Source organism: Rhamphochromis sp. 'chilingali' (genome assembly GCF_963969265.1).
Source record: "Rhamphochromis sp. 'chilingali' genome assembly, chromosome: 6".
NCBI classification, from domain to species: Eukaryota; Metazoa; Chordata; class Actinopteri; order Cichliformes; family Cichlidae; genus Rhamphochromis; species Rhamphochromis sp. 'chilingali'.
Genome location: NC_137933.1, coordinates 17277888 through 17304066, shown reverse-complemented (window position 1 = coordinate 17304066; position 26179 = coordinate 17277888).

The window sequence follows — 26179 nt, the reverse complement described above, 5'->3', positions numbered from 1 at the left end:
TGCCGTATTGTAGATCAGCTTGTTAGTGTCGGTAATCGTGGTTGTAGGTATTGTCCGTAGTGCTGCATTAACATCATCTAGCAGACCTTCTGAGGGTACTTCACGTAATCTTGGTAACCGGCTACGGGGGATCCAGGTTTCAAGCTTGGCCATGATCCTATCTTTCAGGTCAGTTCCTCTCGCACTCAACGATCCTTCTCCTATCGCACTTGGGGCTATGTACCCAATCTCGGGTGGGGGTGATGATATCCCCCTGACCTGGCGTCCTGACTCCTCCTTGCCGTAGCATTTGTGTTGTACCTCGTCAATCTCTAGCTGTGAGAGCAGCCCCTTCTTTCGAATGTTGGAACACTGAGCTACTAGTTGTTTCGCCGTCATTGTGGATGTTGGGTATCGAAGAATAGGGACCTGACACCTGAAATGATGACTAATGATGGCATCTAGTACCAATATTTGTGTATGTCTTCAATTTTTATCTATAAATAACCCAACAGTTTAAATTTAACCTTGATCTGTGGTCTGTTATCTTAGAGCTTTTTGTCATCAAGTGCTCCTGCAAACCTTGACTTTGGTGTTCTTTTAAACACAATCCCAGTGCTTCACATACAATATCACATCCAACAGCATCTGTATAACTCTTTTATTTTCACTTAGCTTTCCCAAAGTCATTTCAGAAGAGTCAAGGTAACTGACCCTGTTTTTGCCAAGGCAGAAAATGCTCTGCGGTTCCAAGTCACACGTTTCACAGTTACCTATTTATTTATTTGTTTGTTTGTTTATTAACATATTTATTGTTTTTGCTTTTCAGAATCACATGGATTCAAGCACTCTATTGTTACTGGTCTTTTTGTGGCAGTAGGATATTGACACAGATGTAAAACAGTCAATCACTATTACAGACTGCAGATGTGTCTAGAATATGGTTTCTAGATAGCAGAATTGGCTTACTACATTTTCCCCTGTCCCCCTTTTCTCTGTGGCTTATTCCACAGGACCTTGTTTTTTTTTGTTTGTTTGTTTGTTTTGTTTGTTTGTTTTTTATTTCTTTCTTGGCTTATGTTCAATAATGTCCTGTGTCTGCAGCTTGAGAATGTTTTACCGCTGAAATTACAGCAGGCTAAGCTCCAATATCTTTCGTTAACAGGAACTCTTAATTATGGATAAATAACTGCTCATACAGCACATGGACATACTTAGTGTCAAAACTGATCAGTGAGACCCTACTTGGTTACCTTCTCTCTTCTTGCATATGTCAGACTGAGACAGACAGGGGTTTTCTGAAGAGAAATAGGAGCCACCTCAGACCAACAGGAACTATTACCAGATCTGGTCGAGTGGTGAGACCTCCTGAAAGACTGGATGTGTAATTCTCTGAAGTTATCCATTCATGCTCTATTCAAAGATGGGTTAAGCTGTTAGAGATGTTTACAATAATATGTTTCGTTTAAATGTAAGTGAACAAATGAGGGATGTGTATAATTTTCACGTCACGTTTCATGATGCTCCGCATTTCTGTTCTAGTGAGCTGTTTGAGTCGTTATGAAGTATGTCTTTAGCTAAAAGGAGGAGGTGTAGCGGTAGACTACTGTTCCCATAAGGCTGTGTGGGGAGAGCTTCCGGGTTATGAGTAAAGTTGGAAAACATCACCCGAACGCGCTGCGTCCAGTGTCATCATTTATACGCAGACTGCACAGTTCAACCCACTTAAACACGAATCCTCAGGTTTACAGCTTGTTCCACCATTTCTGAGCATAGTTCATGTGTTACATTGCCAGCTGTATCTCGAAGTGATGTAAAGACAACTGCAGTTCAACCATACAATCTGCTTTTCACATACTGAAGTTAAAAGCAAACAGCTCATATTTTCAACATCATTGGGAGAGAAGAAAGAAAAAAAACATTAAATCGCCAGCAACTCATGACACACAAATGAAACCTACTATTGTGTGATGACTACAGCCTTCACAGAAAGACGCAACAACATTATAGATTTCTTACTCATCAAAGCCGTCAGTGCTGATGGGTCACCACATTCATATACTAGCCCATCAGTATTCCTATGGACATCATACCACTCCTGCCATCTCAACATGTTAGTGTTGTGCCAATAAACTACCAGCTCACATGTAAAACCCGTAGAACTGTGCCTGCAGCAAATTATATCAAAAATACACCAGCCCTGCAGGAAAAAGGAGCCCAATGTCTATAAAAACAGCTTGCCTTCTGAACACGACCAAAATTCTAACCACCTGTATGAGCCCCTTATAATTGTTTGGATTTCAGACTTACTTCAAATCACCTCATCCCCGAGGACTCATGGGTATAACCTGGTATTAAAACAGCTCAAACATGTTGAATCAATGAAAGAAATAAACATAAAATATGTTGAATATGTCCCAGCGAAGGCATTATAATGTAAAAATGTTTGAGTGTAAAGAAAATATCACTAACGGACAACTGAGGGTTGAACTCTAATCAGCATCACAAAATAGTGCTACACTATTAGCACTATTAGCAAGGGAGCCGAGGCTAATGCCATGCTCATTAATCTATGATAATACTATAAAAACCACCACTCTCAACATGGGAATGGTGATTAACTCAGTCATTAATTCTAACTCATTAGTCTTTTTGGTCTAACCACTACTATGCCAAACAAAACACACACACAAACATGCAGAAGAAATGTTATTGAAAGTTAAAAGGATGAATCCTATGTGTGTTTTAAACTGCATTAAAACAGAAGAAAAGTCGAATTCAGTAAGATCTGATTTATCACCTGTCAGCTCTTGAATGTTTGTGAAACACCAGAGACATCTATTAAGAGCACAAGAAAATGGCTCATTACAGTGTGGTCTGTGTCTCTAATGGGGGTGTGCTTTATGTTTGCTGCAGGACAAAAAGATTCTGCTAGCAGACAAGCATAAAGATGACAATATGTTACTCGAGTAATTTGTCCGTTATTTACAAAGGCAGACTCATCCAATGACACTGTTAGAGAAATAAAGTCCAGTGAAAATGGTTTCCTTTTTAAAAGAGACCCACGTTTGACAAAATTGTCTATTTTTACGCTCATTAGAGGACAGTTAGGACAGTTGCCTGAGGGAAGAGGGCAGTTTTCATTTGATAGAGTCATGTTTGGATTTTACTTGAAACAATGTTCCTCCCAGGATTAATTCAAGGGACAGTACATTTAAAAGTACCTGACATCTAAAATATTCTCATTGCTTTATAAATACAGTCAACCCAATGCTATTCTCACAGAGTCAAATACTGCTAAGTGTCATATCCCTGGTGCATGAGGTTATGGCAACAGTGATATCTGTCTAATCTCTCAGTTATGGATGCTTGTTAAAAAATGGTAAATGGCCTGTATTTGTATAGCGCTTTTCTAGTCCCTAAGGACCCCAAAGCACTTTACACAACCAGTCATCCACCCATTCACGCACACATTCACGCACACATTCACACACTGGTGATGACAAGCTACATTGTAGCCACAGCCACCCTGGGGCGCACTGACAGAGGCGCCCCAGGGTCAAATCCCTTGACAACTGGGTTTTTTAATGATGCCTCCACTTTTTCCAAAACCAAAGCCTAACCAGGTCACCAGATTTCTGATGGATCAACCTTACCAACAAGTGACAGTAAAGGTTAAAAAAACAAGTGGGAATAAAACCAATCAGTGAATGAAAAGACGTAGAACGTAACTGAAGGTTATGCAAGTTTAACAAAGAAGATCTGCATACACTCATGGGCCTGGATTCCCAAATATTTGGCCTGGTGATCTGTTCTTTATAGCACTTCTGCTTTCCCACACTGTCAAACTCTGTTCTATCATCATCACTTCATCAAAATGAAGATAATCACAGACACCAGAGTGGGAGACTGAGCAAAATTGTTGGTGCCGCTGCTCCTCTGCTCCCTTGAGAGGGAGAAAATTTGTTGTAAAGAGCTCTGCCATCTTTCAAAAGCTGATAGAAGTAATTGTATTGATCAAACTATTGTGTTATGGCAAAAGTTTTCAACTTAGCATTAGCTAATCTATACTTTGTTTTCTAAATCCATAAAGATTTCAGACTCATTAACATGATCCATAACTACCTGCTCATGTACATGTGCTTGCCATGGTATCATCGGTGAACATCCAGGGAGTGGACATTGAGATAGTGGACTCTTATAGGTACCTGGGTGTTCACCTGAATAATAAACTGGACTGGAGCCACAACACTGATGCTCTTTACAGGAAGGGCCAGAGCAGACTCTACCTGCTGAGGCGGCTGAGGTCATTTGGAGTACAGGGAGCGCTTTTAAAGACCTTCTATGACTCTGTGGTGGCATCTGTCATTTTTTGTCATACAGTGTTGTATGTTGGAGCAGCGGTTTATCGGCAGCTGAGAGGAAGAGGTTGGATAAACTCATCAGGAAGGCCAGCTCTGTTCTGGGATGCACCCTGGACCCAGTGCAGGTGGTGGGAGACAGAAGGACTCTGGCCGAAATAACATCTCTGATGGACAGAGTCTCCCACCCCATGCATGTAAATGTTGCTGAACTGCAGAGCTCCTTCAGTGACAGACTGCTGCATCCTAGATGCATAAAAGAGCGTTTCCGCAGGTCAGACTGTACAATCAGAACTGCTCCCAACAAACATAGATGTTTACATCTGCAATGTAACTGCAATAAGTTAATTAACCGATTCGCACTACAACCTGGTCTGCCTCTTATCTGTAGTTATTTTTATTTAATTTTTATTTAATTTAATAAAACTGTACAGTACTCTCTGTGTATAGTAACCATTGTCCTTAATGTAAATATGTAAGAAAAATAGTTTCTGTATTTTTCTGGTCTGTGTCCTGTGTACTCTTTGTTTGTATATGTGTCTTTTTGGCTGCTGTAACAACCAAATTTCCCCTTGTGGGACAATTAAAGGATTATTCTATTCTATCATAGGTACTGTAGCTGTATCCATCTGAGCAGCTGCATCAGTCTCACTTTAAAAAAGCCCATCACTTCTGAATTGCTCAGCTGACTGAACTGGTAGATTGTCAGGTTCCTGTATGGTCACAGTTTGCTTTAAGAGGCTACATCAATTTCTCAAAGTGATTATGGTGAAAATAATTGCAGACACAACATTTAGTTAATTAACAGATCAGTGCAGAGAACGCTTGTCTTCTTCCGTCACCACAATTCACCGCACACCATTGACATTGATATATATCTGTTTTATATTAGCAGCTTCATAAAAAAGGCAAACTGACAAACAATTTCACTTACAATCTTTACATAAACATTGTTTTTTAATGCAACTCAAGAAAATGTTTAAAGTGATCCAGTACTCATAGTAATCATAAAGTTGTAAACAGTATTAATTGTTAAAATACATAAGTGTTGCATATGTTAACCAACTCTAAACACACACCTTGAATTGTGAATTAGATGGACCAAAAAAGCTGAGGATCACACTGGATACCATTCCTGTCAGCTTGCAACAGGAAACTGAGGCTACACTTCACACAGTGTCATCCAGCCTGCTATCACTGGTAGTGGTCATGTAATGGTGTGCGAGCTATAGTCAGCAAACTTTGGACCCCTTAGTACTAATTGTACTTTGTGAAAATGTCAAAACCTTCTTCAGTATTGTTGCCGACCATGTCTATTCCTGTATGAGCACAATTATCCATCTTCTGATAGCTGCTTCCAGCAGGATAACAAGTCATGTTACAAATCATCTCAAACTGGTTTCTTGAACATGAATGAGTTCACTGCACTCAAATGGTCACCAGCTCTCAATAGAGCACCTTTCGGATGTGGTGGAAGACGAGATTCACATCATGGATGTGCAATTGACAAATCCGCAGTAGCTGTGTGATGCTGTCATATCAACATGGACCAAAATCTCTGAGGAATGTACTCAGCATCTTTGTTGAACTGAAGAAATTACTGCAATTCTGACGGCAAACGGGGATCCGGCTCTGTGCTAGTGTGGCAGGATGAATGTTATCCTTCGGTCCAACCCACTTTCAGCCTGGCCCATTAGGGGGCGCTGGTATAAATAGTGGCCATTTGAGTGTCTCTGCGTCGCTTGCCTGTGATCTCCTTTTTGGTCACCTGACTTCCCCTCGGTGTGGTGGAGATCATTTGCGGGTTATTCTTCTGAAGCCTCCATCGCGGCTGGTCGTAGCTATAGAAGCCTCCTCTGAGCTATTCTGCTTACGTTCTGTGACCCGGCTTATTTGGAAGTGTGGGCCTTAGTTTTGCGCCAAGCTACGCGAACTGAAGTGCTGCTGTTTTGCCTTGCTGTGCTTTTACCGTCTGTTCCCGTTGTGAGAATTCTTTCCCTGCTGCTGTCAGCTTTTACAGTGGACATCGGCGTGGACAACGGCCATATGCATGCCGGTTATCGGAGTCAGCTGGCGTGCATATTGATTGACTGTTAACTTATCGTCGTGTGGACGGCAAGTTGGAGCAGTACGGTGATTCCGTTTGCTCCAGATTTTAGAGTTTTATTCAGATTGTATGTTGTTTTATTGCTTTTTGATTTGTAGTTTGGATTTTCTGTTACACCACTGGTGGGAGGCCCTTTTTCTAGCTGTAGATCACCAGTGTGGTCCTGCAGTTGGGTTATCCCCCGGTGCTACACATTAGTTTGTTGTAATATATTAACATTTTCTTTGTTTATTTTATTCAGATGCGGAGTGCCGACGTGGAGGAGACTAGGGTGCCTTGGTGGTGGGATCCCTTGAGTGTACACACCTGCCTTGTCTAGTTTATTAGTGTGAGTGTGTGATAGTGTGTTGCACTTGTGTTTTGGTGTGTTTTCTTTCTTTAGTTGTGTGTGGCATCCCTGCCCCTCCACTGGTAAGCCTCAGCTCTGAATACCTTTTTAAGCATATTTGTATTTGAATATTCATGATTATGTTTTTATTCGGTGTTTTAAATAATTACCAATAAATTGTCAATTTGTTTATTATTGAACCTCGTCTCTGGATTGAGTATAGCGAACCTAAGTGCCTTTTTGGTGATTTAGTGTCATTTCCAGTATTCTCTGGGTGAAATTCCCAGGGTGGCGTTGTCGTTCTTTAAAACTGAAGAGTATTTACTTTATATCCCAACCTCGTCTCGCCACACTAGCAAGGTGCATCTGACAATGTGGCTTGTGAGTGTAGCATTGGGGTACAATGTAATAGTACTATCAGTGTTGGGAAGGTTACTTTTAAAATGTATTCCATTACAGAATACAGAATACATGCCCCAAAATGTATTCTGTAACGTATTCCGTTACGTTACTCAATGACAGTAACGTATTCTGAATACTTTGGATTACTTAATATATTATCATGCTTTTTACAACAACGTGAATGTACTATTGCTGTGTGATTTATTACTATTACTGAAGGTCCGCGACTCCGAACTGTAGTAAAGGGACCTCTGACTAATACGGCGGGGTCCCTGTCGGCTCGTAGCCGAAAACTAGCTTTACTTTGTTGTGTGGGTCAACCTTTCTTGCGAGAGACAGAGAGAGGCGTTGAAAGGCTGCTCCAACGGAACTTATTGTTTTCGGAGGAAAACACGAACACGGTGTACAGTCGAGTCTTAATAGCTTACTTACAACTAGGCTCGTCAGGCACTCTTCTTGGCTGCAGTGGTTATTATTATATTTACATGCTTCCAGCTCCCGTTTTTCCTCGATGACAACTCGTACCTTTCCACTCCCCTTTTTCTCCCTCCTCGCGCTCACAGACCCACAACGTGTATGACAGTCCATTCTCCCTGCAACACGGACTACACTGCCCATGATGCTACATTCTTTAGAGCTTGTAGCATTCTGCCTGTTAGCTTAGCACAACAACAACAGCGAAAAGGCGCTCTCTCACCCAGGAAACACACAGTCGCAGAGAGAGAGAGAGAGCGTCGCCCTGTAACCTTGGCAACCGTAACGCTGCCGCCTGGAACAACAGAACGTAGCTGTCAAACAAAACCCAAACAGTCCTGACCCGCGACAATATGAAACAGGAAAGTACCGCAGTGTAATCCATTTATTTCAACAAAGTAACTGTATTCTGAATACCACCTTTTTAAACGGTAACTGTAACGGAATACAGTTACTCATATTTTGTATTTTAAATACGTAACGGCGGTACATGTATTCCGTTACTCCCCAACACTGAGTACTATTCATGTGTGCTGGAAAAAACATCATGCTTGTAGAAAATGAAAGGATTTTATGGCCTCTACATCTTTTATTTATGAATCTGTTGCATGTTTTCATTACCAGTGTTGGTCAAGTTACTTGAAAGAAGTAATCGGTAACTAATTACTGATTACTTCCCCAAAAAAGCAATCCCGTTACTTTACTGATTACTTATTTTCAAAAGTAATTAATTACTTAGTTACTTAGTTACTTTTTAAAAACACGATTTACAACCTGAAGAGGTGATAAAGCGATAGATCTTTCAGCCCAATTCTACTTTTTCTACATAATCCATCATACAAAATGTAATCAAATGGAAAAGTCTCTTTTTTTTAACTTGTTTTATCAGTTTTAATCTTTTAACTTTATGCATCAAGCAAAAATTTAATTATATGCAACATTCTCTGACTTGAATAAATTGGTTTAACATTTAAACCTATTTTCTGCACATTCCAGCACATAAAATAAAATAAAAAATTGTGTTTACACTCACTCTTTCAAATAGATGCAAGTAAAACACAGCAGAAAATAAATAAAGTCAAAGACTCAGCAGTCCTGTTGCTCATTTTCACCTGTAAAGCAGGAGCAGGGCAGGCGGAGGTTTACCCTGGTGCAGGTGTGCCGCAGCGGTCAGTTGAAGAATCCGCAAGTTTCTCTGTGAATTTCCCATTACGTCGTTGCGCACTCTGTGCTTGCTTGGAAGTTTAGGGGGGTTTTTTTGCTGTAAAAAGAAGTTTTCTTCCCACGCACGATGGACGCTAATGTTTTTGTCACTTTTTATGGAATCAAACTCAAAGTAAGGTCAGTACTTCCACGCTTTAAACGCTGCACGCTCATACTCTCTCCCACAATCGATATGTGATCCATTGTTGATCTGCACACAGCTGTTGTCACTAACAGCGCACTCGCTTCCGTCACTGTCATGAGACATTCTCGGTTTTAGTAACGCAGTAACGCAGCGTTCCTACGGGAAAGTAACGGTAATCTAATTACCGTTTTTGCAATAGTAATCCCTTACTTTACTCGTTACTTGAAAAAAGTAATCAGATTACAGTAACGTGTTACTGCCCATCTCTGTTCATTACACAGAAGGCAGTCACACTTTAATAGTATACTGGGTTGACGTTTCAAAATCCCCAAGGAAACGTGATGGCCTTAATGACACAGCCACAGTATACAGAGCAGTTTATGTCCTGTAGCACATAAGCATCTTTTTTTCACTTTTTTTAACTTGGAATCACATATCAGGCTTCAAAATTTTCAAAATGAGGAAGTGTAGTTCAAGACATAATTCACATCAACTAAAAACTCATATAATTAACTATCAAAATGCAAGTTAAATATATATTCAGTGATGCTTGGCTTAAATTTGGACCATCTTGGTGAGGTATTCCTTTAACAAGCACAAACAAGTCTGCCACAGACTTGCCAGAAGTGAAAGTAAACACAAGGATGCCCTTTGTACAACTTCTTGGATGCCCTTTGTTCTTCTTATGAAACATGACATTTTACATGTATTTTTATCTTTTAAAATGCATCTAATCATCCAAAAGCATTTACCTATAGATATTCAATTTTCTTTGTTTTTCAAGCCTTAATACAGAGGATAATGGCATGAAATGCATGCTTATCTTCAGAGAAGAAAAGAAAAAGTGTCAAATAGGAACACTGAGATGAGTCAAACATTCCTATCATCAGTTGCCATGGTGAGCAGAGACAGGAGCTTTCTTTTGCCTCAAAAGCAGCCCATTAAATGGCAGAAGAGAGTGCCCCTTTGGTTTTGCCCACACTCAGTTTTCAACCCTTTACACCGACATTTGCATTGTTGTTGGTTTTTGTTTTTTTTATCATCTTTAGGTCAGGTTAATGTGCAATCATTCTTACTGACACACAAATGAACATATTACATTCCAACCAGTGACAGCAGTTAGTTTTAAAGGCAGCCTATAAAATATAACTTGTATAAGCTTTTTGAAAGCTGCATAATTAGACATCATACTTTCGGCCACCACAAGACGTAGGAGCTGCAGAGACAGTTTTAATTCTTCATCAGATCTTCTGTTTTTACATAAGATTTCTGTTGACATTATTTTACAGTCAAATGTAGTTGCTTTTTCCTTTGTCACCTGAATGGGTTAAAACAACAACAACAACAAAGAACTGATTGTGACTTTTTTGCTGATTCCCATTTTCTATGTTTACTAAGGACTATAACTGATAGCATGTAATAAAAAAATTTTTTCCTTCAATGCAAAATATTGTTTTCATAATAAGTTATTAAACTTAAACTTATTAAACACAATTTCCCTCAAACTGTAGGCAAAAATTTGTCACTTATTCCTACAACTTTGTCCTTTGCTCATACCTATGGAACGCCAGGACTGCCATAATGAATTAATTAAATACACCATTAAATAATTAATTAAATGTGGCAATAATTAATTAAAATTGGAATTAATTAATTAAATAAATAGTTATGACACATGTAATTAATTAATTATTGACACATTTAATTAATTATTTATGTATTTCACATTTTAATTAATTATTGACACATTTCATTAATTATTGACACATTTAATTAATTATTTAATGATATATTTATTTATTTCATTTTGGCAGTCCTGACGCCTGGCTCTCGTCATGAAATAATTTTATCTGTCAGCCTCACCCATCAAACTCAGGGGGCGGGGTTAACGCTGCCCATGCAGCTTCTCTAACATTTGATTGGTTGCCGTGCAAAGTAAGTCAAAACAGGTCGATCCTAGAAAATCGATTGCTTGTGTAGACTTGGGGCAGCCAGTTATCCCAGAATGCAGATCAAATCACAAGCAGCAATGGTGGTGGTGTAGTTTTAAAATACCCCGTTTTTCTGTCACCAGCTACACTTTTAACAGTGTTTTAGCCGCGAATGTCGCGACGTATGTCTGGTCAGGTTGTCAACATAGAACATGTTTGCAAAAGTGCTCAGATGTTTTCAGAGATTTCACTAGCTCTGCTAACAGTTAGCATGCAGAGTGCACCGAGGGGGTTACGTTAACCGGTTTGTTTACATATTCCACTCTCCGTGTTCCACATGTTGCATTCGCAGATTCTCATTTTCACCGAACGATCGTCTCTTTCCGCCTGGTCTTGTGTCTCTGTGCTTCTGTAACATAAAGAACGAGCTGACATTTTTCTCACGAAACCAGCGATCAGCTCAACAGACCCTCAGTTTACCTGCATGCATCCTCCTCCTCCTCATCTGTCAGCTGTTTAACACCTGCTGCTAATTCAAGAAACACGCCTAGTTACCTGGTGATAGTCACAGTTTAACTGGGCAGCCGGTGCTCGATATAACGCAATGTCAGCGCATTTTTCTGCACAAGATAAGTAAATATAGTGTTTTCCCCGAGCGCAGAGCTGCTGGAGCTCGTTTCCTTACAGAGCACTTTATAGGCGAACAGCTTTATCAGCGGCTGATGTCCAATCACCGGCACACAGCTTTGAAACCTCAGCTGAGTTTTAGCTCTCAGTGGTTAAACGCTGGACTTCATTCACTCAGGTTCTGTCTGTCGGGTCACGTTTACTTCGCTGTTTTATTTACAACTGAGCAAATCGGTTTGGCTGAGGTTAAAGTTACGTTTCATAACTGCATAGTTTCACAGACGTTTAATGGTTCACTGGCACATGTGTTAGACTGAACTATCATCTAAATATCATCTGTTTTTTAATAGTTATTCAACTGTATTCTAAGCACCAGCTGTCTGTTAGAATGTGATTTTTTTTTTTTCTCTCTCTGTTGGCAGAGGTATAAAAATGCGCAGGAAAATCTGACATGCATGGCGAACTTCACCGACGATATTTAGGGAGGAATAAACACACATCAAACATAAATGAACCATTTGTCTGTCTCCATAATTGAGAGAATTTTCTCTTCTTATGTCAACACTCTCTCTCTTTTTTTTTCTTTTTTTTTTTCTTTTTCGGTCATGTTATGTTTACCTGTCAAAGGCTTGTTACAAACTATGAAACACATTGTGCAGACTTCTGGATGTTAGAAGAAAACTAATACTGCTCATGAATGAGACTAAAGGCAGGAAGGTGTCCTTTAAAACTAAACATGTTAATAGGACCTCCCTGTTTATATCATAGTTTATGATATAGCACGTGTATTTCAGTAATAGCCTGCTGAGGCCACTATACGTGCTGGCCTCATATCAAATGTGAAGGCAGACTGAGTCTATGTTTGACGTTTTTTATATCTAATCTTCCTTTTCAAACATTTAAACAGCAGCGAGTCTGCAGCTGAGGGAATACAAATTCAAATTGTCGGAACAGGTTTGCTCGTTTCTTGGATTCATTTGGTGATTTATTAAATGTATAACTGTTATTCTAATCTGCTGCTGAGTCTCTTACACTTTTCTTTATGCTGTATATTTTCACGTCTCTGGAATAGTTGGCAGTTAGATAGTCAGCTGGGAAACTTTGTGTTAACTCATGGAGCTGAGGATATCGTGGATATGCTGACCTCGCTGCGTGGTGTACAGAGCGAGGTCAGCATGATTAATATTCACAATAAAAATATTAGCCGAACATCATGAAGTCTGTATGTGTTTCATAGTGTCGAACAACCTTTGTACAGTTAAAGCCAGCAGTTACTACATGACGGAAACACCAACGTTATCTCTTTTATGTGTTTATACACAGGTCACGCTGATTACTGAACAAAAACCCAAAGATCAGATGTTAAACAGATTTATTTGCTCTCTCTCCTCCTTAAACATGTTTTTAATGTTAGTTATAATTCAGAATTGGCGACTGAAACACGTAGGACACATAAGAACATCAGGAAATAAAACATCGATAAATATAACCTCAGTAAAAGAAGTCAGCGGGGGTTACTACAGCTGTGTACCGGGGCCTGCGCTTTGTCGGTGGGATTGCTTGCGAGGCGAGCGTGTCTATCCCACGCTTTGCCGTGAGACTGGGCAGACATCTCCGAAATCATCGAAACACTTTTGCAAAGAGGCTGTATCTTGACAAACCGACCAGACACATGAAGATTAAACCACTACATTCTCGGCTAAAAAAATATTAAAACGGTATTTGGTGACACACAAACAGGTTTTTTCAAAGCTCAGTTCTGTTAGCTTCCACATGCCGGTTGTTGTGTGCTAGAAACAATGGCCACCAGGCCAAAGCAATGGTTTTGACTCGATCAGCGTTAACCCCGCCCCCTGAGTTTGATGGGTGAGGCTGACAGATAAAATTATTTCATGATGAGAGCCAGGCGCCAGGACTGCCAAAATGAAATAAATAAATATATCATTAAATAATTAATTAAATGTGTCAATAATTAATGAAATGTGTCAATAATTAATTAAAATGTGAAATACATAAATAATTAATTAAATGTGTCAATAATTAATTAATTAAATGTGTCAATAATTAATTAAAATGTGAAATACATAAATAATTAATTAAATGTGTCAATAATTAATTAATTACATGTGTCATAACTATTTATTTAATTAATTAATTCCAATTTTAATTAATTATTGCCACATTTAATTAATTATTTAATGGTGTATTTAATTAATTCATTATGGCAGTCCTGGCGTTCCATACATACCAAGGCTGCTGGCTTCTTAACTGGATCTGAGCTCTGATTAGCTTTGCTTTTAACCACTTTCCTTCATTAGCTTTCCTTGCATAAGGGTGATGCAAGCATAATATTAGGTTTGATGTTAAGAACATTTTTCATGGTGGTCCTCAACTTCTTTTCTCACAGTGAGAATCATCCCAAGTCACATGTTATAGTCCAACACAGATCATGAGACAAGGGTTACTCAGAGAAAATGTGAGGTTAGGGAAAATGGCAGTAACATTTTCATTTACATCAGCAGTGTCCCAACCTTTTAAAAATGGTAAATTAATTTCTTGAAAAACAAATTCTAATATATCAGTTATCTGATGTGAGGAGTGTGTGACTTTGTGACCCTACTGGTCTGAGTACTTATTAAATAAAGCAGAAATTAATGTAGGGGTTACGGCTGTACAAAAGTGACCCAGTAAACAATAGATAAGCTGGCAAACAAGATAATGTGTGCAATCAGTGAACAGTTTTTCCAGACATGTTCAGCTCAGTTGAATCATTTATAGTGATTTAAGATAAGACAGTGACCCGCGGCAGTCTATGTCCTGTAAGAAGAATTTCTTCTCTTTCTTTCTTTTTTGTGGATTGCTCTTGTCGACTTCAACAGTCAATCCATCCATTCATTATCTAACCTACTTATCTTGTTCAGGGTCAATGGGGGATCAACCCTATCCTAATATGGTGTTTGTAAGTAGTGGACAGACAGGGTCAACAGCAATGTTGTGCCATACACAATCACATTCACATCTACAGGACTTTAATAGCAGTTTTCCTGTCCTAAGCAAAAGTTTGAGCTTTAAGACAAAAACCTGAGGCCATGCCCAAAATCTGCCCTTGGTGAATTTTTTTAGGTCAGAGAATCCATAATTGTTTACCCACTGTGGAAGGCTAGTGTGCTAGTGTTCCTGTTACTCTCAGGGATGCTGGAAATTATTGCCACTTCTTTGAGGCGCTCCCAGACAAACCCTAATAAACAGTGATAGTGCGTGACAATCAATGAACGCAATGGGAGAAATCATATCTGAAAGGAAGTGCAATATCAACAAAATCACCCTTTGAAATAATTTGCCTTGTGGCATGTATTGTGAAATTTCATTTCTTGTTCAAGACGACAACTGGGATAAAAGAAATTCGTGTAATCAGTGCATTTGTATGATTATGTTTGTAGTGTGAACACAACAGTGGCACCATACAGGAGAAATTGTGTAGGTAGAGCAGTTCAGTGGTTTACAGATTCCTTAAAGTCTTGTTTTCTAAGCTTGGCTAAACCTGCTTATGTCTAAACTGGAGAAGGAAATCCATGCAGACTCAAATAGAACAAACAAGGTCCACATTGAAAAACTCAAGGCAGAATTCAGCAAAGGACGTGAGCGACTGTGCCACAGCAGAACTCCAAGGTTCGGATTAAAGAAAAAACTTTATTGATCACCTAAGTAAACAGTTCTTCCCCATTCTTCAGACCAGACAATGAGACTAATCAGATCGACCGAATACATCTGTGGTACCTCGCTGCTGTTCTGTCACTGAAAGGCTACAAGAAAATGGGAAGAGCAGGCCTCAACAGCAAAGAAGAGACATCACCACGCAGACATGGGAAAAAAGGAAAAGAAAACAAAAATGCTCAAAGAAACATGTTCCTGACTGTGGCCCTGAAGTGAAGTATGGCATTTAGCCATAGGGAACAATATCTTTCTTGGCCTTCGTACATTCTCCAGACAACTTTATTCTCTCTCAGTGTATTGTTTTTCCAAGATCCACGAGGAACATCTAGCAGACTTTGTGAGACAATTTCTTCTGTAACCAGCATTTAAGCAATTCAGTAGAACAACTATGTCACATTAGTATTTATTCTATTGGATTTATTCAAATATAATTAAACTTCATTCTATAGAAATAATACAAGGATCATCATGGCTTTAAATATAACAGCGGTGCATTAGCGTGGTCGCCCCATGATCGGAAGGTCGGGGGTTCGAATCCACTGAACGGCTACCCAGGGGTACCCCTGAGCAAGGTACCATCCCTACACACCGCTCCCCGGGCGCCTTATTTGCAGCTGCCCACTGCTTCACTGAGTGAATGGGTTAAATCCAGACAGAGTAATTTCCCCACGGGGATCAATAAAGTATACATTATTATTATTACTATTATAAAGAATCTCAAAATATATCTATTGTAAGGACAAACATTCAATGAAAATGCAGCTGACGCTGGTAACTGTGCAGGGGCGGATCTAGCAAAATTTAGCCAGGGGGGCCGATAGGGCATTAACAGGGAAGACATACTTTTCTTTCTTATTCTTATTCTCATTTAAAATGTCTAGCTTTTAATAAATAATTATCTGACACCCAAAGTTTTAATTTGATGCAAAATGAATAGAAGTCAATTACTGTATATAGTAACTATTAAGTCTAATATATCTACCCTAGTAAGCTATAGTACTTTTTCCTTTGGGAAGGTACCATCTGCGCAGTCTGCAATTTTGTTGAAGAAAGATGTTGAATCTATTTAATATTTTAATATATTGAAAAATAATTGATTTCTGTGCATTTTTTTTTCACACTGCATCAAATTAAGGTTGATTACGTCGATTAAGCATCATGAGGTGGCGCGTGAGGGGTGGTTCCCTATTTTTTATTTATTTATTTTTGTTGTTGCTGGGAGTTGGAACCCTATTAGTTAGGTTGCTTAATATTTACGCTAAGTACTCTTTAAAATACCAGAATAGGGAGGATGGTGTAGGTTTAAGTTTATTAGATTGATCAGTATTGCTGAACTATGAAATTTTTTTTTTTGCATACAGGTATAACAGAATAGCTTTAGTGTAGTTGTTGTTTTAAACTTGAGTATGAACTTATACAAAATGCAGCAAGATATTTAAAAAAACAGTTTTGTTGATTAAAACACACTATATCGGATTCATATCGGTATCGGCAGATATCCAAATTTATGATATCGGTATCAGTATCGGACATAAAAAAGTGGTATCGTGCCATCTCTAGTAAATATTAGCTGTGTCTCTTGTAAGCGTCCGTTCATAAACAAGTTAGTACTTTATCAATAGATTGAATTATTCTGTTTTACAGAAACCTGGTTGCAGATTGCAAGTCATGCAGATAACCCAATAGCTCAAAAACGAATTTATCCTATGCATAATAATCTTAGGAAACTGTTTTTCTGTCTGTAAAAGCTAATTAGCCTCTAATGATGGTATATTGGTGGAAAAGCTAAAATCTGTAATAAAGATGAAAATCATTAAGCACAGCTTTATGCTCAGTCATGCATTTTGTTAAGAACTGCAACACATTTTACAATTTATTATTTTATTCACCAAAGAGCCCCAATAAATGAGACAAATGTGAAAGGTACACAGTAAGAAATGGAAAGAGTCGACAGTAAGGTACAGTTTGACTTCAGGAACGTGAGTTATTTATGAAGTTATGTAAAACCAAAGGTGCAACCAGAGTCCTGACACAGCACTGCACAGCACAATCTGGATAAAGGATGGAACAGGTTGAATGCAATGAGTAAGAAAAATACAGTATAAGCGGGCGGAGTCTGGATAGGCTTCTGCAATGGTCATTACTCAGTTTCAGGCGGTAATGATGTATGAAGACAGTACAAGCTGGCAGTAGTTCTGTCTAAGATACACAGACATACAGCAAAATAATACAACACCCAAAATATTAACATTTAACCCAAAATTGCACAAAATAACATACAGTGTTTTTCCCCCCTCGAAAAAACAAAATAAATTGCACAATACATTTTTAAGCAATAGTGTTAATCAATAAATTGCAAAAGAAATGCCAGATGTAGCAAATGTGACAGAAATTAATTATTACTGATTTTTTCTTAACTTGTCAGAAGGTAAAATAAACGCTCCATTTAAAAAATTGAATTTTCTGGCTATGATTTCATGGTTCAAACTTTAAAGGGTAAAATATTTCCCACTTTTCCTACACCGAGTCACGCATTTTAGTACAAAGACGAGGTTACCTCTTGGAAATGACCAAATATCTTTGTATTTAGTCCTTACCTACTGCTCTTCCATGTTGTTTCGCTTTGCTTAAATTATTACAGAGGATGCAGAGTAAACCACATCACAGACAAAGAGGTAAAAGTAAAAACACTGTATAAACATTATTTCTATTACTTTGGAGAAGGAGTTCAGCAAATAGAAAGGAACAAACAAACACTCCACCTTCACCACCACAGATCTGAATATAGCTGAATGATTTGGGATTGCAAATGACCAAACACTGCCTATATTTGGCATTTACCAAAATAAAATCTCATTTTGTTTGTTTTGGAGAAAATACATCTACTCTGAAATAAGCTGCGATGCTATTTCTTTTTGCTTCCTGTAAACTTATTGGGCCAGAAAGCACTTCTGTAATATATATGCCATTTTCCTCCACACCATTGAGGAGGCAACAATGTAGTTTTTTTGGGTGAGGGAGGAAAAAGTACCTGCTGCGGGGTTTTTGAAAAACCCAGCCACCTATCAGAATATTTCAAACGTCATCTCAGTTGTTTCGGTCTTGCAGATCCACAGTTGCAATGACTGTGTTGGATTGCAATCACGATAAAAGATTTGCACAATAATCACGTCACCTTGTGGTCCAGGTAAATGCTACATTTCAATAGAAACAGAAAGGCTGAAAGGGCTGATTCAGGGATCCACTCCCATAATTATTCACACAATGTTATATCTGACCCAAGTTCACACAGTGGAAAGGTGGCTGTGACCTATCTTGTAGCCTGTGTGGAGGATGCACTTTAGTGTTGTGTCTGTACAAGCTGTTTTTGCATCCTCACTGCCTTCATCCTGATTTGGACAGACACTTTTGACTCTGGCATTTTCATTGTTTTAATGACCACGGCAAGTAATTGAATCATTATTTTAGATTTTTTACAACAACTGGACATTTGTGAAGGCAGGGGATGAACAGTGACGTAAGGACAATTGGGATTGATGGCTGGAAGGAAAATGGACTGCAAGTTCAAACACCAAGAAATTCCAGACGAAGAAGTCAACAAACACACTATTTGCCGCTCAGAAGAAGCGAAGAATAATCGGCCCAGGCTACAGTCATTTTCATCCCATGCTGGGTGACCTTAAAACATCCATTTTAAAAAAAAATGTGTTGTGAAATAATGACATGTGCTTTTGAGTACATAGGGAGATGGCACAACAGACAAGCCAGTGAAGCAGTTACAAGTAGTAAGAAGAAGGAGGGGGGTCACAACCAAACAACAAAACGCATCATTTGCTCTTCAACATGAAACATAAAAATCACATTTTCACAGAGGATTTCTGTTTTACTTGAAGGGATGCTGAAAAACTGCCCATAACCCAAAGAGCATCTTATATGACAGCTTGCATTGAAGCTGGCTTGTCCTGTGCAAAGAGGAGAAAGCCATTAAATGATTTTACATGACAGTAACTGGAAAAATAATCAGCAACAACATAATGAATGGGTAATAGTACGTTTGCCACCATTTTTCGTTTTAGTGATTTGTACTAACATCGGTAGTTGTTTACATCACCACACATCAGAATTTAAGTAAGTAGGATGAGGGGATAAAATTCAGTTTTATGAAGCTTACTATCAAGGGACTGTTTCGATGCCTGTTTTAGTTTTGCATGATCCCCAGATCACTTTTCGCTCATTGATGGTCTGGAACCTACCTATTCCTCTGTTATCGCAGCCATCTTTTTTTACCTCCTGCCCAGAAAATGCCATGTTTATAGATGGAGGGCAATCCACAGTCAGGGCACGTTCAATGAGTCATTACTGAGGGAAGGAGGGAAGAAGTAGATAGATGAGGACCAAAGTGATTGAAAGGTAAGAAAGAAAAGAAGGATGGAAGCGAGGTAACGTGAGTCACAGAAAAAAGGAAGACAAAAGCGTGCTCTCTCCTCTCCCTTAGCCGAATGCTTGAAAGCAAGGAAAGAAAAGGTTAGTGTTTCTCAAATTGCATGAAAGTCTAGTTTTCTTCATCTTAAAGCAGCCTGTGGTTAGAATCCATCAGTCCAAATAATGAGCTCTTTAAAAAAATCCCAACAGTCTCAATCTGTCTCCATTTCTACTCCTTTCATTTGTCAATATTTTTTTCTATTAATCTTCTAAGACTTAAGTATGGCATCATTAACGTGAAAGTTAAACTGTAGGTACATGACATGTGGGACAAATTAATCCTTAGGTTTCAAAATATAATAATTCTATATTCAGAAAGACCAGTAAACAAGTATGCATCCACAGTCAGAGACAGAAAATCATTTAATACTGTGTTCATTATGTCAGCCTTAATAAACTCAGAATTAGGCTCCCTGAGCATCTGCTTAGACAAGTGGTATAGTTTCTGCATTCAGTTTCTAAACAATCACCAACCTAAAGGGAAATATTTTCTAATGAAACTCTAACTCCAGGGTCCCAGTGAATCTTGCTGCTTTAAAAAAAAAAACCACTAATAATTTGCAAGGGAATACATTTTTGGTCCAGTAAGCCCACAGGTCTTCATACATAATTCTATTTTTTCTGACTCTACCTCGAATGTCTGAAGTGTAAACAGTGTTGGCTGTAGGTGCAGGCCTGTAAAGAAAGAGATGTAATTGTTTCTGCACAGGGATTATTGACATATGTGTGTTATTGTGTTATTATATGTGTGTTAGTTTTCACCTATGGTGAAAACATCTCATGAGTCTCTTCATTTTGCATATTGTGAATGGATGACATTATCATTTATATGCTGCAGAAAGGTTACTCTCATCTCATCTGAAGTTGCCAGCTTGTGGATACTGACTACCTGACAGCCAGGCCACAGTATGTGAAACTGGACATCTTCTGTGATGTGCGCTTTGGGAGCTGCTACACCTTAGACTTTCACTACAACTTCAGGTGTTGCCACCTAAAGAAGTACTCTGACGATGTGATGATTCTGCAGCAAATCTATAAGTGATATGCAGGATGAGGAGTAGAGAGAACTAGTAGATGACTTGGTGGAGTAGGCTGGAAGAAATCTTCCTTATGTAAATAAAACCAAAGGAAAGGTTCAGCTACATAGCCTGTGTCTAGCCTCGGATGGGATGTTGATGTGGTGGAGGAGTACAAGTCCCAGGGAGGACCAGCACAGAGGCTATATACAAGAGGGGATGAGCAGGCTCTATTTCCTAAGGAAGCTGAGATCCTTCAATGTGTGCAGCAGTCTGTTATGATGGGTGAAGTGTACTTTGCTCTGCTCTGCTGGGGGACTAGGATCCGAGCTGGTGACTGAATAAACTGACTAAGGAGACTGGCTCTGTGATTGGCTGCAAACTGGACACATTTGAAGCCGTGGTGAAGAGGAGGTCACTGAACAAACTGTTATCCATCACGGATAATCCTGACCACCCTCTGCACCACTTACTGGACAGGCAACAGAGTACTTTCTCTAACAGATTGATTCAGCTCTTCTGCCACAAGGACAAATATAGGCAATCTCTCATGCCACATGCGATAACTCTCTCTAATGCAACACATCTGAATAGCAGAGCATCATCTCTCCTTCCATTTTAACATTTTCACAACATTTTAAATTCTCCTTTGTTTTGTGTAGTTTGAAAAATGATGCTTGATTTGTTATTATTATTATTATTATTATTATTATTAAACTCGGAAGATGTAGACACTCAGTGCCGTTTTTTAACAAAGAACATCATCATGCAAAGATCTTGATCAAAACTAAAGATAACTAGGACAACTACTTACTGTTGAGCTCATGTTAATTTTGTGTTGGACAGTTTTGAATTTAAATTATTGAAATGAGTTAAAAGTGGGCAAGAATCCAAAGCTATCAAAACAACAAGTGGAGTAATGGTGAGCAAGTGTTCTCTGGGAAGTGTGGCTAGGTGTGTATCGACTATAAAGTAGGTAGGCCAACATTCCCCCACAGGCAACTGATTACAGGCACCAAACCTACAAAATCACATTCTGAGTCGTGACTATTCTTTCAGATCACATGACTTCTAACTCTCATTTTTGGTTATCCATTGCCCCTGCAGCTCATGTCACTTCAAACTACCAGAAAAACAGTGACTTTCTTGAAATGTAAACGAAATGAAGCAAACTGGTAATGGTGCACAAATAGTTTCTTTATAAGCCTAAGCCTTAAAAGTCTGAGGCTTAATGAGTTTATTAGTATCAGACCTAATTCCAACATGAATATAAAGCGTAGAGACCCTAAGATAATATAGTCAGTTAAAAAAAATACCACTACATGTCCAAATGATGATATATCTGTCTTTTATAAAAGGCACAAATTGCTATCTAATAGTTGATACAGTGCAAAGTTGCCATAAACAAAATGCCAAAGCTTTGCATTAAAATATGTGGCAATTTCTCTAGTTTGTGCTGCTTGTGGTATAATGCTGGGCAGTAATGAAATGAACTGGCTGTGCCTGTGTTAATACTGTAAATCATTTGACTGTTAGTAGATCACCATAGGTATGGTCACGTGTAGGTATGTCTGCAGGTCATCCACTAACTGATGGGTTGGTATTTCAATCACTAGCTGGTCCAGTCTGCATGCCAAAGTATCTTTGGGCAAGATACAGAAACTCAAGTGACCAGTGTTGGATTTAAGTAATGTGTTACAAAGCAATCACATCACAGTTTTCAGTAATGTGACATATTACTTTACTAAATTCTGTCATTATATTACAGTTACAACTATATCGTCATTTGCGTTACAAAGGTTTTTTAGTTATCTGAACGCTGGTCGGATAAAAACATTTTCTTCCTGTGCACATGTGCTACATTCAGCTAAATCAAGTCATTTATTTTTATTGCACAGAAGGACAAGAGCATAATGCTAAAGTAAATTGCATCCAGGACAGAAACAACTACATTGTACTGTTAACACAACTTCACAGACAGCATGCTAGCCAAGAACCCAGAGTGATGCTAAAGCTTAGTGTTTTGTCGACCCCAGCCCAGCAGCCAGACCCAGAACTTCATCAGCTAACAAAAGCAGCGATGGATACTCAGGCTTGCAGCTTCCATTTCTAGCTGTTCATGTTTCTAAAGTACAATCACTACAGCAATGGTTTTAAAGTCTCTTTGTGCGAGGTTTCATCTTTGCTTTGTCTTGTCAGCTTTGTGTTCACACCTAATACTAAAAGAAAAATTGTATGTCTGTCCTTATTAGGATAGGAATTTGTTTTGGTGTGTGGGACTGTAGCCTATAGGTTTATATTGTTAAACTGTAATTATGAGTCGGTGATTTCAGTCATTTTGCAGGGTAAAAAGATAGTAATGTAACAAGTAGCATAACTAATTACTTTCTTACGCAAGTAAGTAATGTACTGCATTACTTTCAAGAAAAGTATAAATAACAACACAAAACTCTTCTTGCATAACAACCCTAAATCTGCATATGACAGAGTAAGTAAATACATTGGAGGTTTACTTCGGCAGTTTGAACATCTGCTGGCAAGAAGTCATCAGCTACAAAACTATGTGTGTCTGTGTGTGCAGACTCCTTTAGTTAATAACTTTGCATTCTGCATTTTCATCCATACAAAGTGTATTCTGATTCAAAAAACCAACATGGCAGTGCCTGTATGGTTAGAAGTCATCAAAGATATCATTTTAGTGTTTTTGTATAAAGTATAATTCTGGCTGGATATTACACCTGATGCTCTTCATTCAATCCAAGCAGCAGCATTGTGTTATTGAATATAAAGCAATCCTTTATTGGCTGAACTGTTATGGAACTGCTGACCAAAAAGTATTTTTGGAAAATGCAAAAAGAAAAAGGCATGATACATCTACAGTTTTTTCACCTACATATCCATAACAGTAAATCTCCTCTGCAAGCATCATCATTATTAAAATGTAAGGTTACAGGGTGACATCAGCCAATAGCAACCTAGAGTCCACAAACTGATCACTTGATTTGCAAAGCTTTATGTTTTATTGAGGAAATATGTTCAGTTCAGTTCAGTTCAGTTCAGTTCATTTTTATTTCAAACATTTCAAACATGTGCCTTCACAATCATTACAAAATATCATTCCATTATTTGTTTGAAAAGGAGTAGGCTGAAGTATTTACTTATTTGTCCCTACCCCCTCAAGTTTTACCTCTCATTCATTTAATTTTTTTTTGTCTTAAATTAAACAAACAACATATGAAACATATAAACATATGAAGTAAAACAAAACATAACATACATAAATCAAAAACAAGAAATTAGCAAGCCCCACCACAGTATAGTTTCTTTCATATGAAAAATACAGAATGTGTATATTTGCAGATACACAAGTTATGGAAAAACAACAAACCAAAACAAAACAAAAAAACAAAAAAACAACCAAAAAAGAACCGCAACACCATTACCAGCAACATTACCGTCCTGGGTTAACCCCGTTTTCTTCATTCTTATACTTATTTAAAATTAGGTTTTTATATTTTACTTTAAACTGTTTTATGTTTTGACTGTCTTTTATTTCTTCTGTTAGACTGTTCCATAATTTAACTCCTGCAATTGAGATTGACATAGTTCTTAAAGTTGTTCTAGCACTTTTTATTTTTAAATTCCATTTCCCTCTTAAGTTATACCCACCTTCTCTTTCTATGAATAATTTACAGATTTCTTTGGGAAGCAATTTATTTCTGACTTTATACATTATTTGCGCTGTTTTAAGCTTCACCAAGTCTTGGAATTTAATAGCTTGCATTTTGACAAAGAGTGCATTTGTATGGTCCCTGTACCCTACATTATTTATTAATCTAATGGCCCTTTTCTGTATTATAGTTATTGTTTGTGTGTTACTTTTGTATGTGTTTCCCCAGACCTCTACACAGTAGCTCATATATGGCAGTAGTAAAGCACAGTATAAAATGTGCAGTGCTTTCTGATCCAACATATGCTTTGCTTTTCCCAGGACGGCAATGCCCCGTGCCAATTTCCCCCGAACATAAGTAATGTGTGGCTTCCAACAGAGCTTGTGGTCAATGATCACCCCAAGAAATTTTATTTCATTTACTCTTTCTAAATATACATTGTCAACACATATTTCTACTTCGATGTTTTTCTTTTGGTTTCCAAACAACATAAATTTGGTTTTATCGAGATTCAATGATAATTTATTTATATCAAACCACTTCTTTAATATCGTTAATTCCTGTGTGATCATTTCCAAAACCTGTGGCAATTCCCCACCTGCACACAGTATATTTGTGTCATCTGCAAATATTACAAACTTTAAAATCTCCGATACTCTGCAGATATCATTTAAGTACATAATAAACATTTTTGGACCCAGTACTGAACCTTGAGGTACTCCACAAGCTATATCCATCAAATTAGATTTATATTCATTTATTTGTACATATTGTTGCCTATTCCCTACATAGCTTTTTAACCATTCCAAAACCACTCCCCTAAACCCGTACTTTTCCAGTTTTTTTAATAGAATTTCATGATTAACAGTATCAAACGCCTTCTTTAGATCTAAGAAAACTCCGAGCGCATACCTCTTATTATCCATACATTCCGTTATCTTTTCCATTAAATCTATCAGTGCCAAAGCTGTTGATCTGTTGTTTCTGAACCCATACTGACTATCTGTCATTAATTCATATTTTTCCACAAAACTGTCAAATCTTTTTATGAAGAGTTTTTCCAGTATCTTAGAGAACTGGGAGAGTATTGACACTGGTCTATAGTTTGTAAAATGATGTCTTTCACCGGTTTTGTAAATGGGAATAACTTTAGCAACTTTCATTTTTTGTGGAAAAACTCCTTTTTGAAACGACAAGTTGAATATATATTTTAATGGTTTTACGATACCATCAATAACTGTCTTTACCGTTACCATATCAATATCATTCCAGTCTGTACTGGTTTTGTTCTTAAGTCCTCTAACCATGTCATAAATCTCTTTCTCTTCCACTGCTCTTAAAAACATTGAGCTACTATTCCTTTCAATATTTTCACCAGTGTCCCTTTCTATTCCATCAACCTTTATTTCTTCTGCCAGTTTTGGCCCTATGTTTACGAAGAATTCATTAAAGCCATTTACTATCTCTTCCATGTTATTAATACTTCTTGTCCCTTCTATAAAGTACCCAGGGTAATCATTATTCCTTGATTCATTTTTGATTATTCTGTTTAATACATTCCATATATCTCTTGTGTTATCTTTATTGTGTTCTAACCTTTTAATGTAATACTCTCTTTTACAGGATCTCATTATATTAGTTAATTTATTTTTGTAAGTTTTATACTTCATTTCAGTTTCTATTGTTCTCTTTTTTATGAATTCTCGATATAGGGTATTCTTTTTTTTGCTGGCATTTTG